Genomic DNA, 18,616 nt, shown 5'->3' on the forward strand with positions numbered 1-18,616 from the left:
ACCGAGGTAGGTTTCAATTCACCCAACCCAAATTTTTCATAGACTGAATAGGGTAGAAGATTCACACTTGTCCCTAGATCTAAAAGTGCTTGATCAATGGAGTTATCTCCTATGACATAGGAAATAGTGGGAGCGCCAGGATCTTTGAATTTTGGAGGGGTGTTGTGTTGGAGAATGGAACTTACCTGTTCAGTAAGTAGGATCTTTTTAGGCATATGTGTCCTAGATTTTCGCTTTTGGGTGCAAAGGTCTTTGAGAAACTTGGCATAGGAGGGAACTTGTTTGATGGCATCAAGGAGTGGGAGGTTGATTTTAACTTGTTTGAAAACCTCCATCATCTCTTCTAGTGAAGTTCCCTTCTTGCCAAAGGGAGTGGGTGCATGAAGTGCTTCAGGGAATGGGGCCTTTGGAATGTGGGTTGTGGCAGATGGTGGACTAGCTGAAGAAGGTTTTGGATTTTCATGTGAAATATTCCTCTCCTCTTCTTCACCTTCCTTATTGTTACCCTCCCCAACCTTATTATCTATTATACGGCCACTCCTCAGGGTAGTCAAAGCATTGGCTTGCTCATGATTTAGTCGAGTTTCTTGAGCCACGTATTGTCCCCTTGAATTACTCATTGGTGTTAGAAACCCGCCCATGCCGCAGAAAAATTTCAAAAATTTCAGATGCAGCGGAAGAGGCATGCGCGGGATCAACCGTTCATCGCATGAACGTTGTTTAAAACCGTTCGTAGATAGATAAGGATTAAAAAATTTTAAAAAATACTAGAAGATCATATCTTCACCTTGTGCGGGTAGATGATCACCGCAAACTGATGATCGTGGTTTTGGATGAAGGTTCGCTTGAAGCCGTTCAAGTGCCCGGCCTCTACGGGTATCCACACGAAGCAGGAACCGATCCAAGCTTTCTATCTCCCTGGGGTGCTAGCTCCCTTGCAGAGATAACTTTGATGGCTGATGTCCTCCCTCTTAATCAACCCTTGATTGTCCTTGGGAGGAGGAGGAAGAAGATGGAGAACTCAAGGAAGAAGAACACAGCCCCTGCAGCCTTCTTTCTTTTCCCTGCGTTGGAAGGAGGATGAGGGAGGAAGAGGGCCGCCAACACCTTCTTTTTTTCTTCCTTGCTTGCGGCTGAAGATGGAGAAGGAGGAGAGGGAGGCCACGGCTGAAAGGAGGAGGGCTTTCATTACCTAGGGTGCCGGCCCCTTGCCTCCTTATAAAGCCATCTAGGGCTCCTACAATTTAGGAGCCCTTGACTTATTTCCTAAGAGGGGGTGCCGGCCCCTTCTCTTCATGCCGCACCAAGAAAAGGAGAGGGGCTCATGCCCCTCCTACTTGGTTAACCTAATCCTCCTCTAAGGAGGATTAGGTGTCCCTCTTGTGGCTTAGTCCTAATCCAATTAGGCTTAAGTCAAATCATGAATCAATTGGGTTCAATCTATGCTAGTCCTAATCCAATTAGAACTTGAATGAACCATGACTCAATTGAACCCTTCAATCCTAATCCAATTAGGAGTCATGTTGATTCATTAGATTAATAATTAATTAGAACTTAAGAAATCCTAATCCAATTAAGACTTATTTAATTTTAGTCCTAATCCAATTAGGACTCTTATTTGAATTCGAAGTCCTAATCTGATTTGCACTCTAGAAATCCTACTCCAAGTAGGAATCCAAATTTAATTCAAAACTCCTAATCTAATTAGGATTGTAGGAATCCTACTCCAAGTAGAAATCCTAGTCCTACTCCAATTAGGATTCCCAGTCCTAATCCAATTAGGACTCTAGGAATCCTACTCGAAGTAGGATTTGCGTTTAAATCCAATTAATTAATTCCGTTGTTCCTTCTTCAACTGAATATCAATCGAATTGATTACTTGTGATTCCTAATCATGATTCAACCATCGGATCGGTCAATACTTCTAGTGTGTATGACCCCATAGGTTCTATTCTGACTGGTAATGAGATATATTGTGATCTCTATCACAATATCATTGAAACCTCCTTTCAATGGATCGAAACGATTCCAACTCTACTCATTAGGTTTAATCGATCATCGAGATAATTCCTGTGAGTCCCACCATCCACCAGTGACACCTAGCAGCATGTAGTGGCTACCCAGCAGAATAGAATGATGAACCTCTAGGTGCAGTTATCATGTGATACAGTCCTTCTATCGTGGATCCCTACAGGACGGAGGTCATGGATAACTCGTCAAACCCCTTCGTCTGTCATATGTCAAGATTTATTCGACTTAAGTTCGAGAGTGGAGAACTCTTTCTCCACTGTGCAATCTGCCCCGGCCGAGGTCTTACGAACTCAGTCTTATAAATCACATAGGATCTCTCCTTATCTATCAAGGTCGATAGATTCCTTATAGGTGCATACCCTACTCCTACAGTGAACCTACTGCAGCCAATCTACACTGCATGGACCTATATGGCTAGAGACCATGTATATGTGCAGTCAAACTACAATAACCTCACTGTGAGTAGCCGAAGGATCACAGGTCAAAGGACCAGTCACACTACTGCAACATCAAGCAAATCACTGATGAGTGGATAGACATCCAAGTGACTTCTTGTCTTGTTCACGCTCAGTACCCTTGTTCTCTAACAAGCACCTGCACTATTACTTTAGTGTCTCCACACTGTGGACTCGAGTCTCGTCCATCCATAGGAAAAGTAATGTGTGCACTGATCTCATCGGATCGATCACCGTCCTCATGATGATCCATCGATCAGGAGCGTTTAGAAATTAATCACTAATGATACATGGCTCAAATTCTCAACTCTTGAGAATATGCATCATCATCTTATTAATTCCTTGGATGATTCATAGACACAATAATAATATGAATGAAAAAGATGCCTTTCATTTATTCAATAATAAATAGTCAAGTACAAAATTATGTTCCTAGAATTAACAATGTGTCAGCCAGATTGGCTTCTAGGGCATACATCTAACAATCTCCCACTTGCACTAAGGCCAATTGGTCATATATCTTAGGCCCATCTTCTCAAGGTGGGCTTCATTCTTTTGCTGACTCAGCTGCTTAGTGAATGGGTCTGCCACGTTGTCCGCGGAGTTTACTCTCTGCACCTCGACATACTTCTTCTCAACATAGTCGCGTATGAGGTGGAAGCGCCGCTCTGTATGCTTGGACTTCTGATGAGACCTTGGCTCCATAGCAAGAGCTATGGCGCCATTATTATCGCAGTAGAGTGTTATGGCATCTGATGTCATCACGTCCAACTCTGCAATAAATTTTTTGAACCAGAAGCCTTCTTTAGCAGCTTCAGAGGCGGCGATGTATTCAGCTTCCATAGTAGAATCAGCAATGATCGGTTGTTTAGAACTTTTCCAATTCACCGTACCACCATTGCACAAGAACACATATCCAGATGTTGACTTCCTATCATCGACATCAGTCATGAAGTCTGAATCTGTGTACCCTTCTACCTTTAACTCTGATGATCCTCCAAAGACAAAGAATAAATCTTTAGTTCTTCTCAAGTACTTAAGAATATTCTTCACAGCTGTCCAGTGTTCTTCACCTGGATTCGACTGATATCTGCTTGTGACACTCACAGCAAGGGCTATATCAGGTCGTGTACATAGCATGGCATACATGAGGCTCCCTATTGCTGATGCATAGGGGATCTTGCTCATGCGTTGAATCTCTTCAGATGTGTTGGGGCACATCTTCTTGGAGAGATGAATTCCATGCCTTAGGGGTAAGAGACTCCTTTTAGAGTTTTCCATGCTGAACCTTTTCAGCACATCCTCTATGTACATCTTCTGTGATAGGCCAAGTATCCTTTTAGATCTATCTCTATAGACCTTTATTCCCAAAATATAGGATGCTTTTCCTAGGTCTTTCATGGAGAACTCTTTTGACAACCAGACCTTGACCGAGGTTAGCATGGGAATATCATTTCCTATCAGGAGGATGTCGTCCACGTACAGTACGAGAAATACGATAGCACTCCCACTAACCTTTTTGTAAACATACGGTTCCTCCTCATTTTTTATGAAATCAAACATTTTGATTGCATCATCGAAACGAGTGTTCCAACTCCGAGATGCTTGCTTTAGTCCATAGATGGACCTTTGTAGCTTGCAGACCTTGTGATCTCCATCACTGGAAGTGAAACCCAAAGGCTGTTCCATATAGATATCTTCATCAAGATATCCATTCAGGAAAGCAGTTTTCACATCCATCTGTCAGATTTCATAATCATTAAATGCTGCAATGGCAAGCAATGTTCGGATGGATTTTAGTATGGCTACAGGTGAAAAGGTCTCCTGATAGTCAATGCCTTCGTGTTGACTATATCCTTTCGCCACTAGCTTTGCTTTATAGGTCTCTACCTTTCCATCTGAACCTATCTTCCTTTTGTAGATCCATTTGCATCCAATAGCTACAATACCTTTTGGTGGATCTACTAGGGTCCAGACTTGGTTGGAATGCATGGAGTCTAACTCTGATTTCATAGCTTCTAACCATTTTTCGGAATCGATATCAGATATCGCCTCGTTGTAGGTTTTGGAATCTTGTATGTGATCCGTATCTCCCACTAGGAATATTTCCTCGGTATCCTCTTCTAGTATACCTAAGTATCTATCGGGAGGATGGGAGACCCTACTAGATCTGCAAGGTGGTTGAGGGACATCATGTACTGGCTCTGTATGAATGGGTTCGATAGGATCCATGACTCGTTGCTTTTCAGAGACTTTCTCTTCAAGCTCAATTTTCCTCCCATTGCCTCTATCAAGGATAAACTGGTTTTCCAAAAAGATGGCGTATCGGCTCACAAACACATTGTGATCCTCTAAGACGTAAAAATTGTATCCTAATGACTCTTTAGGATATCCTATAAAACGAGCACTTATGGTCCTAGCCTCTAGCTTGTTTGCCTGTAGTCTTTTGATGTGGGCCGGACATCTCCAAATCTTGAGATGACCAAGACTTGGTTTCTTACCATTCCATATCTCATACGGTGTAGTAGGAATGGATTTAGAGGGAACTCTATTCAGTAGATATACTGCGGTAAGTAAGGCATCTCTCCAAAGAAACATAGGTAAATCAGTGAAGCTCATCATGGATCGGACCATATCCAATAGAGTCCGATTTCTCCTCTCTGACACCCCGTTGAGTTGAGGTGTACCCGGAGGAGTCCATTGTGAGACTATGCCATTGTCCTTGAGATAGCCCCGAAATTCTCCACTAAGGTATTCTCCTCCTCGATCTGATCGAAGAGCCTTAAGAGGTTTTTCAGTTTATTTTTCTACTTCATTTCTGAACTCTTTGAACTTTTCAAAAGATTCAAATTTGTGTCTCATAAGATACACATACCCATATCATGAATAATCATCGGTAAAGGTAATGAAGTACGAATAACGTCCCCTGGCTTGCACATCGAATGGGCCACACACATCTGTGTGTACCAGGGTAAGTATTTCAGTGGTCCTCTCCCCATGTCCTACAAAGGGCAATCTAGCCATTTTTTCTTGAAGACAGGACTCGCAAACTAGATATGACTCGAAAGTCAATAAACCGAGAAGCCCATCTTTATCCATTTTGTTCATTCTGTCCTCTCCAATATGGCCAAGCCTGAGGTGCCACAAATATTTTTGGTTTATCTCATTCCTGGATCTCTTGGATCCTTTGGCACTCACTTTTTGCTCAGACACATTTACAGATACATCCATATGCAAATGATAGAGACTGTCAATCATAAAACCACGTGCGACTATTTTATTTCTGAAATAAATAGAACAGCAGTCTTTGTCAAATGTAAAAACGACCTTCCTGTGCTAGACATTAAACAGAAATCAAATTTCTGCTAGCAGCAGGTACATAATAGTAGTCTCTAAGTAATAAACTAAAACCAGACGGTAGTCGCAGATGGTAGGTGCCCACAGCCACAGCAGCAACTTTTGCCCCGTTGCCAACCCGAAGGGTTACCGCACCTTCCGCCAGCCTTCTACTTTCCTTTAGACCCTGTATGGTAGTGCACAAATGAGCACTAGAACCAGAATCTATAACCCAACTAGAAGTAGAAGAAACCATTAGATTAGTTTCAATTATGAGCAAGTCTATACCTTCTGAAGGTGTGTCACCTTTCTTGTTCTTTAGGCTCTCGAGGTATGAAGGACAGTTTCTCTTCCAGTGGCCGTCGACATTGCAGTGGAAACATTTTCCTTTGTCATTAGCCTTTTTCTTTTGAACTTTCTTCTTTGGCTTCTTGTCTTTCTTCTGCTTCTTAGCAGGCTTCTTTTTCTTCCAAGTAGACTTTCTCTTGGAACCAGAAGTCAACTCAGCAGCAAGGACATTGCCCCTTGAACCTTTCAAGGCTCCCTCAGCAATTACCAACATATTTATCAGTTCAGTCTTAGTGCATTCAATCTTATTCATGTGGTAGTTTACTATAAACTGACCAAATGAATCAGGAAGGGATTGAAGGATCAGATCTACTTGCAATTCCTTGTGCATGTTCATACCGAGCTTCTCAAGCTCCTCTAGGTCCTTGATCATAGTCAGACCGTGATCATGGACAGACTGTCCCTCGCGCATCTTTGCCTTGAAGAGCCTCTTGGACACTTCAAAACGAGCTGTGCGACTCTGCTCACCATATAACTCTTGCAGGTGTGCTAGTATGTCCCTAGCAGTCTTCATATTCTCATGCTGGTATTGGAGTTCATTGGACATGGATGCCATCATATAGCACTTGACTCTAATGTCATCATCCATCCACTTTTGATGCATCTCACGCTGAACATCAGTAGCACGTATTGGTATTGCGGGGATATCTGAATCGAATATGTAGCCTATTTTCTCACAGTTCAAAACAATTTTGAGGTTTCTTAGCCAGTCCTTGTAATTGGTTCCAGTCAATCGGTTGGTCTCAAGAATATGGGTCAAAGGGTTTGAGGCTGACATTATGATATGCAGAGAGTAAAGATTCTAGTTAGACTTTTGTACTTGATCCTTAATCTGTTCTAAGATCTTTTAGAACAAATGTACCTCCCACTATTTTCTCGAATCCCTTACACTTTTCTGGTAAGAAAACGGAAATCCTACGCGACTAGGGTTTCTAGTAGGTACTGCAGTCTCACCAATCTACATGGCACCTCACCTAACAGTTATTGGTGACACATAGATGGATGAGTGTACAACTCTTGTACAATGCTTCTCAAGCATGTTGCAGTGCAACTTGGTCTCTAAGCCATGAAGACCTCACCTAACAGTTATTGGTCCCATTTCTTAGTTAAGTCAGACCCACCGTATAACCGTAGAAATAAAGTCGTCATTGGGTCCTCACTTAACAGTTATTGGTGCCCAACCCCATCTTTACCCTACAACATCTTATGTCTATAGAGAGGTCCAGCCCTCCGATGCAACTTGCCCACTGTATCCAGCCGAGACAAATCAACATCAGAAAGACCTTAGCAGCTCTACTACAGTGGAAGACCTATTGACTTAATATTGCTTAATCAGGTCTTAGTGTTTGCAACTTGAGCTCCTCATAAGAGGTAATCGAACAATTGGCCAGGTAAGCAGGTGGGAGGCTCCCCTTACTCAGAGAGTAAGGTCCTAATTAAGTAACCACCTTTCATGCTTTTCTAGATACCAATTAGATCAATTAATCTAATATGACTCGCTCATGTTGGTTCACTCTCAACTTGATTGAGGAGGTTTTAATTTAGATCTCAATTGGGTTTGTTACATCGCATGTAAACCTATCTACCCCGCTCTCATTCACATCACATGCAAACGGCACATCACAGGCAGTTATAATCGCAGCATCAAATAAAGCTAAACTTTAAATAGGTGATGATCATGGATTCTAACTAGGTCGTATTACAAGCACATGCACGTCAATCGATCAATTGGTCTTCAACTCTTGAATTGGTTCCAAGCCTCCTTGATTCGATCCTTGATCAACTCTTGATCCAATCGCCATCAACCGCTTAGATCGCCGTTCATCTCATGCCTTGTCTTCCACTTGATCGTTGACGTACATCACATCACAGAAATACAACCAGATATAAAATAAAAATAATAATAAATTACATCCCCTTTTAGGAGGCACGCAGGCCTCTCAAAATATCAAATAAGATGCATGCAATCATCTGAAAAATTACATGACATTACAGATCACATCGCAGGTCATTACATTTGATACCAAAAGGGTTTGAATCCTATGATCATCACCACATGCAGCAATTATAATTTTCAGATCTGAAATCTAATTGATTATCTCATGACATAGGTTGCTGATCATGCTAATCATGATTCTAAACTTTGTAATCCCATTAACAATGCAATTAGAGTCATCTTTTTATCACATAAAAATCAGCATGCAAAAATCAGCACCCTAGAAAAAATCTTCATGCAGAAAATTTTCAGCATGCATAATCATTTAAATTTTAGATCTAATAAGCCTATTAATAATTAATTCTTACCTTAACCTACGATGCCTAGGCTCTGATACCACTGTTAGAAACCCACCCATGCCACAGAAAAATTTCAAAAATTTTTGATGCAGCGGAAAAGGCATGCGCGGGATCAACCGTTCATCGCATGAACGTTATTTAAAACTGTTCGTAGATAGATAAGGATTAAAAAATTTTAAAAAATATTAGAAGATCAGATCTTTACCTTGTGCGGGTAGATGATCACCGCAAACTGATGATCGTGGTTTTGGATGAAGGTTCACTTGAAGCCGTTCAAGTGCCCGGCCTCTACGGGTATCCACACGAAGCAGGAACCGATCCAAGCTTTCTATCTCCCCGGGGTGCTAGCTTCCTTGTAGAGATAACTTTGATGGCTGATGTCCTCCCTCTTAATCAACCCTTGATTGTCCTTGGGAGGAGGAGGAAGAAGAAGGAGAACTCAAGGAAGAAGAACACAGCCCCTGCAGCCTTCTTTCTTTTCCCTGCATTGGAAGGAGGATGAGGGAGGAAGAGGGCCGCCAACACCTTCTTTTTTTCTTCCTTGCTTGCGGCTGAAGATGGAGAAGGAGGAGAGGGAGGCCACGGCTGAAAGGAGGAGGGCTTTCATTACCTAAGGCGCCGGCCCCTTGCCTCCTTATAAAGCCATCTAGGGCTCCTACAATTTAGGAGCCCTTGACTTATTTCCTAAGAGGGGGCGCCGGCCCCTTCTCTTCATGCCGCACCAAGAAAAGGAGAGGGGCTCATGCCCCTCCTACTTGGTTAACCTAATCCTCCTCCAAGGAGGATTAGGTGTCCCTCTTGTGGCTTAGTCCTAATCCAATTAGGCTTAAGTCAAATCATGAATCAATTGGGTTCAATCTATGCTAGTCCTAATCCAATTAGAACTTGAATGAACCATGACTCAATTGAGCCCTTCAATCCTAATCCAATTAGGAGTCATATTGATTCATTAGATTAATAATTAATTAGGACTTAAGAAACCCTAATCCAATTAAGACTTATTTAATTTTAGTCCTAATCCAATTAGGACTCTTATTTGAATTCGAAGTCCTAATTCGATTAGGACTCTAGAAATCCTACTCCAAGTAGGAATCCAAATTTAATTCAAAACTCCTAATCTAATTAGGATTGTAGGAATCCTACTCCAAGTAGGAATCTCAGTCCTACTCCAATTAGGATTTTCAGTCCTAATCCAATTAGGACTCTAGAAATCCTACTCGAAGTAGAATTTGTGTTTAAGTCCAATTAATTAATTCCATTGTTCCTTCTTCAACTGAATATCAATTGAATTGATTACTTGTGATTCCTAATCATGATTCAACCATCGGATCGGTCAATACTTCTAGTGTGTGTGACCCCATAGGTTCTATTCTGACTGGTAGTGAGATATATTGTGATCTCTATCACAATATCATTGAAAACTCCTTTCAATGGATCGGAACGATTCCAACTCTACTCATTAGGGTTAATCGATCATCGAGATAATTCCTGTGAGTCCCACCATCCACCAGTGACACCTAGCAGTATGTAGTGGCTACCCAGCAGAATAGAATGATGAACCTCTAGGTGCAGTTATCATATAATACAGTTTTTCTATCGTGGATCCCTACAGGACGGAAGTCATGGATAACTCGTCAAACCCCTTCGTCTATCATATATCAAGATTTATTCGACTTAAGTTCGAGAGCGGAGAACTCTTTCTCCACTGTGTAATCTGCCCCGGCCGAGGTCTTACGAACTCAGTCTTATAAATCACATAGGATCTCTCCTTATCTATCAAGGTCGATAGATTTCTTATAGGTGCATACCCTACTCCTACAGTGAACCTACTGCAGCCAATCTACACTGCATGGACGATATGGCTAGAGACCATGTATATGTGCAGTCAAACTATAATAACCTCACTGTGAGTAGCCGAAGGATCGCAGGTCAAAGGACCAGTCACACTACTGCAACATCAAGCAAGTCACTGACGAGTGGATAGACATTCAAGTGACTTCTTGTCCTGGTCACGCTCAGTACCCTTGTTCTCTAACAAGCACCTGCACTATTACTTCAGTGTCTCCACACTGTGGATTCGAGTCTCATCCATCCATAGGAAAAGTAATGTGTGCACTGATCTCATCGGATCGATCACCGTCCTCGTGATGATCCACCGATCAGGAGCGTTTAGAAATTAATCACTAATGATACATGGCTCAAATTCTCAACTCTTGAGAATATGCATCATCATCTTATTAATTCCTTGGACGATTCATAGACACAATAACAATATGAATGAAAAAGATGCCTTTCATTTATTCAATAATAAATAGTCAAGTACAAAATTATGTCCCTAGAATTAACAATGTGTCAGCCAAATTGGCTTCTAGGGCATACATCTCACAATTGGTTGACTTGGAAGCTTACCTTCCTCTCGTTTGTTTAATGCATTGGCTAGTTGACCTATTTGGGATTCTAGCTTAGCAATTGATTGCGTGCGAGAGTGCAATAGTTGTGTGTTTGCCTCCAAACCTTGAAGGGCAGTCAACACTTTCTCCTCAAAGGTTGTATTTCTTTGGGTTGGAGGAAGTGGGTGTTGAAATTGAGTTGAGGGACGGTAGAGATGAAAATTCTGAGGGTTCTGAAAATTTTGGAAGTGGGGTTGGGCAGTATTTGAAGCTTGCTATCTCCAAGAGAAATTTGGATGATTCCACCATCCCGGGTTATATGTATTGGAAAATGGATCATTATCTGGTCTGGGCTGTGTTTAAGCAGCATTGATGTGTTCTTGCACGAGTTCGGAGAATTGGGGCGTTGAGGGGCACTCATGAATAGGGTGGGATGGGCTAGAACAGATAGTACACACTTGTGCTTGAGAAGAGTTAATGAAAAGCCCACCTATCATCAGCTGGTCAATCTTATGGGACAATGCATCTACCTTGCTAGACAGGTCCATAGAATGACTTATTTCACAAATGGTCCCTTTTCTTTGAGAACTCGGGGGTGCTTGACGAGAACAGGAAGCATGGTGAAGGGAGTTTTCATTAAGATTTTCAAATAATTGCCATGCTTCATGCTCATTTTGAAGTATAAAAGTTTCCCCACATGCAGCATCGATCATCTGATAGTTTCGTTCAGTCAATCCATCATAGAAACATTGCACTAGCTGCCACTTAGGTATTTGATGATGAGGGCATTTACGGATTAGGTCTCGAAATCTCTCCCAAGTTTCATGAAATTATTCTCCCTCGGTTTGGGAGAAGCTTGTAATGGCATGTCTAAACTGGTTCGTTCTTCCTATGGGAAAGTATTTTTTGAGGAATTCTTGTTGCATTTGATCCCAAGAACGAATCGAGTTGGCTTCTAAAAAATTCAGCCATTGTTTGGCTCTATCTTTAAGGGAGAAGGGGAATAATCTAAGTTTCAAAGCATCATCAGTGAAGTTCTGAATCTTGACAGTGGTGCAAATCTCAAGGAATTCATCTAGGTGTTTATATGGGTCTTCATTGGTGAGCCCATAAAAAGATGGGAGCATTTGGATCACACTAGACTTTATTTCATATTGTACAGCTGCTACTTAAGGTAATCGAATGCAAGATGGGGAAGTGTAAATGGTGGGAGTAAAGTACTTCCTCAGGAGTTTGGGTTGTTCTTCAGCCATCTCAAGAGGTGAGGATGATTCTATTATTCTGATCTCAGCTCGAATATTTCTAAGGGTCCGTTCTATTTCAGGGTCAAAAGGTAATAGGTCACGTACTCTAGAACGACTCCCTTGCATACACTAGTACTTGATCAATCAAGCATGCAATAAAAGAAAAACACATAAATCCTTGTATTTGTCCTAAAATCACTAGACAGCTCCTAACTGGTTTGAAGAGGGCACCTAAGCCTCCAATCCGGTCTAATGAACCGAGTTGACCAGATAAGCTCCCAGGTAAGTGGAGGGGTCATGATGCATTCGCAAAGGTCCCACTTAAAACCCACTTGCCTCGAACAGATGAACTGTCTTCCTTATAGGGACAAAACTTGCCTAGACATCAACTAAGCCACAGAGCGAAATTGGTGCAACTTTCGGTGATCTTCGTCCTATTGAGCTCGAATGTCCCTAGGAGCCAACGTCTAATTGATTTTAATTAAAGTGACACTATGTGAGATTGAGTTCACCTAAGTTGGACAAGAGTCCGGTGATGAAATCTGGCTCTTATCTTGTTGGGGTGATTACCCTTACTATGTGCGGATTAATTTGTATATGTGTATCAAGCATGCATTCACACTTTTGCCGAAATTAAAATCAAACAATCACCACAAAATTTCAAGCTAATAATTAATTTAAATAAGAAAGGTTTAGAGGTTACCAAAGGAAATTTTTTCAGTAATTTAAATTTTTTTAGGCAAACCTCTACAGCATTTCTTTTCCAGCAGTTCTCTTTTTGATCATCCCAGATTTTTTTTCTTGATTCCTGATCAAATAATATAAAAAGAAAAATTAAAAATTAGTAAGAGAGAAAAAAGGAGATAAGAAAAGTAACAATAATAGAAAATAATTTTTATTTTAGATAAATATATATATATTTTGCAAGTTTTTTTTAAAATTTTTTTCTAATGATAGGAAAAATAACTATGCTAGCAATCCCCGGCAATGGCACCAAAAATTGATCGGTTCTTTCAATTTTGAAAATAAACCACGCAATAGCACGTATCCTGCAGGATAATGATTACGGGTGTCGGTCCACAGGGATTGAAGAATAAGTTATTTTTCTTTTAAAAATAAATCAAAAAGAAGAATTTGCTAACTCGAATTAACTAAATTAAACTATGAGTACGAATTAGAATTTATCAAAGTAAATGGATCTAGGGTTTGGAGTCCACCGCATAGCATTGCATCAGGGTCTGTGTTCTTAATTTTTTTTATCTTTTGGAGAGGCATGCAAATTGGCTACAAGCCTTTTAAAATGAAAGCACAAAGAGTTTTAGGAAGATCCATCTTAGGTATAGCATGAAGTGTCTACCTAATTATACTAACCTAGAGTGCAGAACACCTTATCTTTCTATGCATAGATCATCTTAGACTACTTTAGCAAACATGAATCGTAAAAAGTGTTGCCCAGATAAACAACCCAAGAGGGGGGGTGAATTGGGTTTTAAAATATTTGTTGCAATTAAAAGGTTTGTGAGTAACTAATTAAAATTTTTTGCAAATGGTTTAATTAGTTGCTATATGCAGTGATGAAGGAAAAGTAAGAGACAATAAAGCAATCACAAACACAAGCAAATTTATAGTGGTTCGGAGCTAACCCTTGCTCCTACGTCCACTCCCCAAGCCTCACTTGGGAATTTACTATAACCTCTCGGATTACAGCCGGTTGTTTTACAAGTTCACAACCCAACTTGTTGTTTTACGAGATCACAACGAACTCGGTCGGTTTTCCCAGGCTCACCGACTAGAATCACCCGATTGTTTTTCCAGGATCACAATCAAACCCTTACACCGTTGGTTTTAACCTAGGCTCACCAACAAACCTTACAACCCTTGATTCAATCCCCTGATTGAATCAAGTAAGAAACAAATGGTTTGAAAACAAACAGAAAAAGGAAGCTTCTTAACAAGCAGATATTCAGCGATATTAATAAGAGAGAAGTTAGGAGCCCTCAAACAGATTTATGAAGATGTAGAGGAGGGCTTCTCGAACTCGGAGTCTCCACGTGAATGTCTAGAAGATTTGATGACTGACGGAGACTTCTTGAATGCTGGGAAGAGTTGGTTGGATGGAGTTTAATGCCTCTCTTCCTTCTTTCATGTGTATTCCCTTTGAAATCCTTTGGTAGGTGGAGATTACTTATTTTCTTTGAATGGAATGTCACTTCCCTCCCTTGCTACAGTTCTCTGTGGCTATTTAAGCCATTCCCAAAAAAACTAGCCGTTAGACCCCAAGATCTAGCCGTTCTGCACGTTCTGCAACTCCTGATAATGTTTTCATTGGGATCGGAGTCGACTCGCGCGATCTGGAGTCGACTCGCCTGTTGCAGGAGTCGACTCATGCTTTTCTGGAGACGGCTCGGCAATTGTTCTGGATTTGAATTAAAGTGTTGTCTTGACTTGGAGTCGACTCGACTGAACCTGGAGTCGACTCCCCAATGTCTGGAGCTGACCTGGCACTTTTGGAGACGACTCGTTTTAAGGAATCCAGAGATGTTGCTTTCAAATTTGCTCACTCGAGTCGACTCGAATATTCTGGGAGTTGACTCGGCACTCAGAGCCCGAAATCCCGATCTTCTGTCTGTTGACTTGTGCCGTCTCGGAGTTGACTCGAACTGTCTCGGAATCGACTTGGCTCTCAGAGATGAAAATAGAGTCTTCTGTCTTTGGGCTTGCGCTGCCTTGGAGTCAACTCGAACTTTGCGGGAGTCGACTCGGCTCTCAGTGTCCGAAATTGGCTCTCTGACTTTTTGCCTTGCTTTTCTCTGGGAGTCGACTCTCGCTTCCTTAGGAGTCGACCTGCCAACCATCAGAGTCGACTCGAGTTCTTCGGGAGTCGACTCGGCTCTCAGAGTCCAAAATAGCTTCTCTGTGTTTCTATTTGTTACTCCCTGGAGTCGACTCATACTACGCTGGAGTCGACTCGGCAAGCATTGGAGTCGACTCGAATTCTTCAGGAGTCGACTCATTGACAGGTTCTGAGATGAATCTTTCTGTCCGGCTGTCTGTTCTCAGTCGGAGTCGACTCTTAATGTCCAGGAGTCGACTCGAGCTTGTGCCAGTGCTTCTGATAAGCTTGGAGTCGACTCGTAATCTTCCGGAGTCGACTCGAGTCTCAGACTTTGGTTCAAATTGAATTCTTTACTTATCCAAAATGTATTGAATCAAATCTAGAGACACTTAACCATAAATTTACAAGTATTTGACTGAAACACTAGATTGAATTCATCAGTATAACATAAAATATACTCAAATGCTTTGAGCTCATCAAAATCAAATAGGGTTATAATCAATCACTCCACAAAAAGCATGCTCAAAGTTTAAACATCATAAAAGAAATTTTCATTGATGATAAGAATTTAAACAAGCTCCAAAATAATAAAGAAAATAAGAACTACAATGCCCTGATACATTGCTAGGGCTTCATCCAGCCCTAGCTAGACGTTTAGCCGAGCATGGCTTCCGGACGATCTCCCATCTTTAAATGAAAGCCTTCACCTCCCATTATTCCCAAAATATCACAAAATATTCTCTCCCCCCCCCCTCTCTCTCTCTTTTTTATTTCTTTCTTTGGTTCCCTCTCGGGTATCTTCTTCTTTTTCTTCACCGAAACAGGGATTCCCTAGTTTCTTTCCTCCACCCCGCCCCCCTCAGCCGATGGCCAACCTCCTCTCTTTATACTCGTTTGGGGTGCTCTTTCAGGAAGGGAGAAGAGGTCACGGGCCTGATTCCGGGGCGTGATGCCGGAGGGCAGATCGCGGACGGCGAATGGCTGGATGTCGGGATTAAAGCGTGATCGGTGGACGCCGAGTTGAATGGCCAGATTAATGCAGCTAGCTGCCACCGGATTGGAGGAGTTGGGAAGAAATCCGGGAATACTGATCGCGAACGTGGTTGAATGCTGGGCGAGATCCGTGGACGCTGAAAGAATTGCATTGCGGGATGTTGCCCAAGGTGACAAGCCAAGAGGGGGGGTGAATTGGTTTCTTTTAAATTTAACTAACTTACTTAAGTTAAATGAATGATTAGTAGGCTAAAACAAATCACAATACAAACAACACAAAGTATAGTGGTTCGGTGCCCTCCTTAGCACCTACGTCCACTCACCAAGCGACCCCTTGGAAATTCACTATAATCCCGCGGATTACAGTTGGATTGTTTTCCGGGCTCACAATCCAAAAACCTTTACACTTTGGTTTTTCGGGTTCCCCAAAAACCTATGTTGGTTTTACGGGCTCACCAACGAACCTTTCCAATTGGTTTTTCGGATTTACCAATCAACCTATCCCGTTGGTTTTGCGGGCTAACCAACCAACCTTTACAAGTAGTTTAACAAATAAAGAAGGAAGATTTAAACTCCTAGATGAGCAAATAAAACAATATAATCAACAAAGAAGAGTTTAGAAAGTATTTATCGCTTGTAGTGACTTCTCTCTTCTTTGTCAAGGATGCTTCACTCTTCAAGGGAGGATGGAGCTCTTGATGACTCTTTGAATCTGCTCAACTCCTTTCTTTGATTCTTGAATGAAGAACTTGGATGAAGAAGATTAGGGCACTTTCTCTTTCTTGTGTACTCTTTGATATTCTTTGGAAAGGATGTTCTATCTGATGAATAGTGCCCCTTTAAATAGCTTCCTACATCCATTGGACAAGCCCCAATGGTTAGAATTCAAAAACTAGCCGTTACTCACTTTTGGAAGGACAAAAAGTACATCTGCAGAACTAGCCGTTATGCTTCAGCCCGTGTTTGGGTCGGCTCAACCTGTCCTTGGGTCGACCTAACTTTCACTTGGGTCGACTCAAACATTTCTTGGGTCGACCCTCTCAGAAACACAGAAACTTTATAATTCAGCCTTCCTTCACTTGGGTCGACCCAACCTTTCTTTGGGTCGACTCAACTTCTTCTTGGGTCGATCCTAACAGGGTTTCCAGAGAACCTTTTCTGTCTTCTTTTCTGTCTTGCCTTTGGGTCGACCCTCTCAGGGTTTGGGTCAACTCAACTACTTCTTGGGTCGACCCTCTCAGTAAATCCAGAGAACCATTTTTCTGTCTTGTTTTGAGGATCTTGATCCTTGGGTCGACTCATGCTTTCCTTGGGTCGACCCAACTCACTGTTCATCTTTGCCATTTTTGCAGAAGTGTGCCAAATGTTTTCTTGATGTGCCGGGGTCGACCCAATCATCCTTTGGGTCGACTCAATCCACACTTTGCTGCATCTCAAGGTTAGATTCATTCAAATGAGCAATGAAATGTATCTATATCAATTAATACAAAATATACTGAGAGTAATAAACTTATAAATGAAGTATCGATTTAACTTATAACATACTCTAGATTATTGCTTGTTAATCATCAAAATAACACTATCATCCTCAATCTCCCCCTTTTTGATGATTACAAAATAAAGAGTATGAGCCTATTGATACTTATCTTAAATTCAGTTTTTGAAAGGGTTTAACTTGCTGAATTTCAGCTTTTCATATATAAGAGTGAAGTCTCCCCCTATATCATTTAAATGTTGCCAATTTGACTTTTTGTGTTACTCCCCCTTTCATTTATAATTCATTAAAGATGAAACTCCAAAAATTTGAGATAAAATATGAGTTTCAGGTTATGTATCGAGGGGTGAAAGGTGCGTGCCAAATTCTGAATTTATGTGTGCCAAATTCTGAAATTTGATATAAATTGTTGAGTTGAACATTTTCATTGTTGCAAATTGCTCCCCCTTGGATGTATATGCTTTCCTATATGATTTTCAATTTGTTTTACAAGTTATTTTACTTTCTTTCTTTACTTCTCCCTTTATTACTCTTTCTTTACTTCTCCCCCCTTTTTGTTACTCTATTTACTTTTATCTTTACTTCTCCCCTATTTACTCTTTCTTTACTTCTCCCCCTTTTTGTTATCATCAAATAGGTACATGGGAAAAGATGCAATAAATAACAACCATTCAAACTTCATTGATCAAAATAGGAACATTTGAGTACATTCATGTCTAAAAACAAAAGCAGATACAATGTTCCTTAATCAAGATTTAAAGATACATGATAAAAGCAAGATACATATGAGAACTAGATATCTAGCCTAGGCTCTAAACAGAAATGCTAATATCAGCCTAGGGAGAATCTAATGGCTGGGATCTAGTCCTCATCCTCCTAGTGTACGTGGCGAGGGGAGGTCGAGCCTGGTGAGACTGTGTCTGGCGTGGAGCACGACGAGTTGGATGACTCTGTGCCGAAATCTCTGACTCAGCAGCCTGTGGCACAAATGGTCCATGGGTCTCTCTCTCTCTTTGGAGTGCTCCTATCTGCTGCCTCAGATCACTGATCTCAGCAGACATGACGTCCAAACGGACGTCCAATCGGCTCATCAGCCCGTCAGTGATAGTCCTCGCCTGAGCTGACATGAGCTCAGTCATCCTGCTCCAGAACTCATCCGTATCTCTCGGAGGAACGGATGACGATGGTCCAGC

The 18,616-nt window shown here is 41.4% G+C and overlaps 1 non-coding gene across 1 annotated transcript; it reads left to right on the top strand.

Annotated features, from left to right (window-relative positions):
- Positions 1 to 11,626: 11,626 nt before the first annotated feature.
- Positions 11,627 to 11,732, top strand: LOC148700232 (small nucleolar RNA R71). The gene has a single exon (XR_015972869.1). It is a non-coding gene; the product is annotated as a small nucleolar RNA R71 (small nucleolar RNA).
- Positions 11,733 to 18,616: the final 6,884 nt, after the last annotated feature.

Source organism: Phoenix dactylifera, chromosome 13, assembly GCF_051530095.1.
Source record: "Phoenix dactylifera cultivar Ajwa chromosome 13, Ajwa_hap1_PhDact_Kaust_v1.1, whole genome shotgun sequence".
NCBI classification, from domain to species: domain Eukaryota; kingdom Viridiplantae; phylum Streptophyta; class Magnoliopsida; order Arecales; family Arecaceae; genus Phoenix; species Phoenix dactylifera.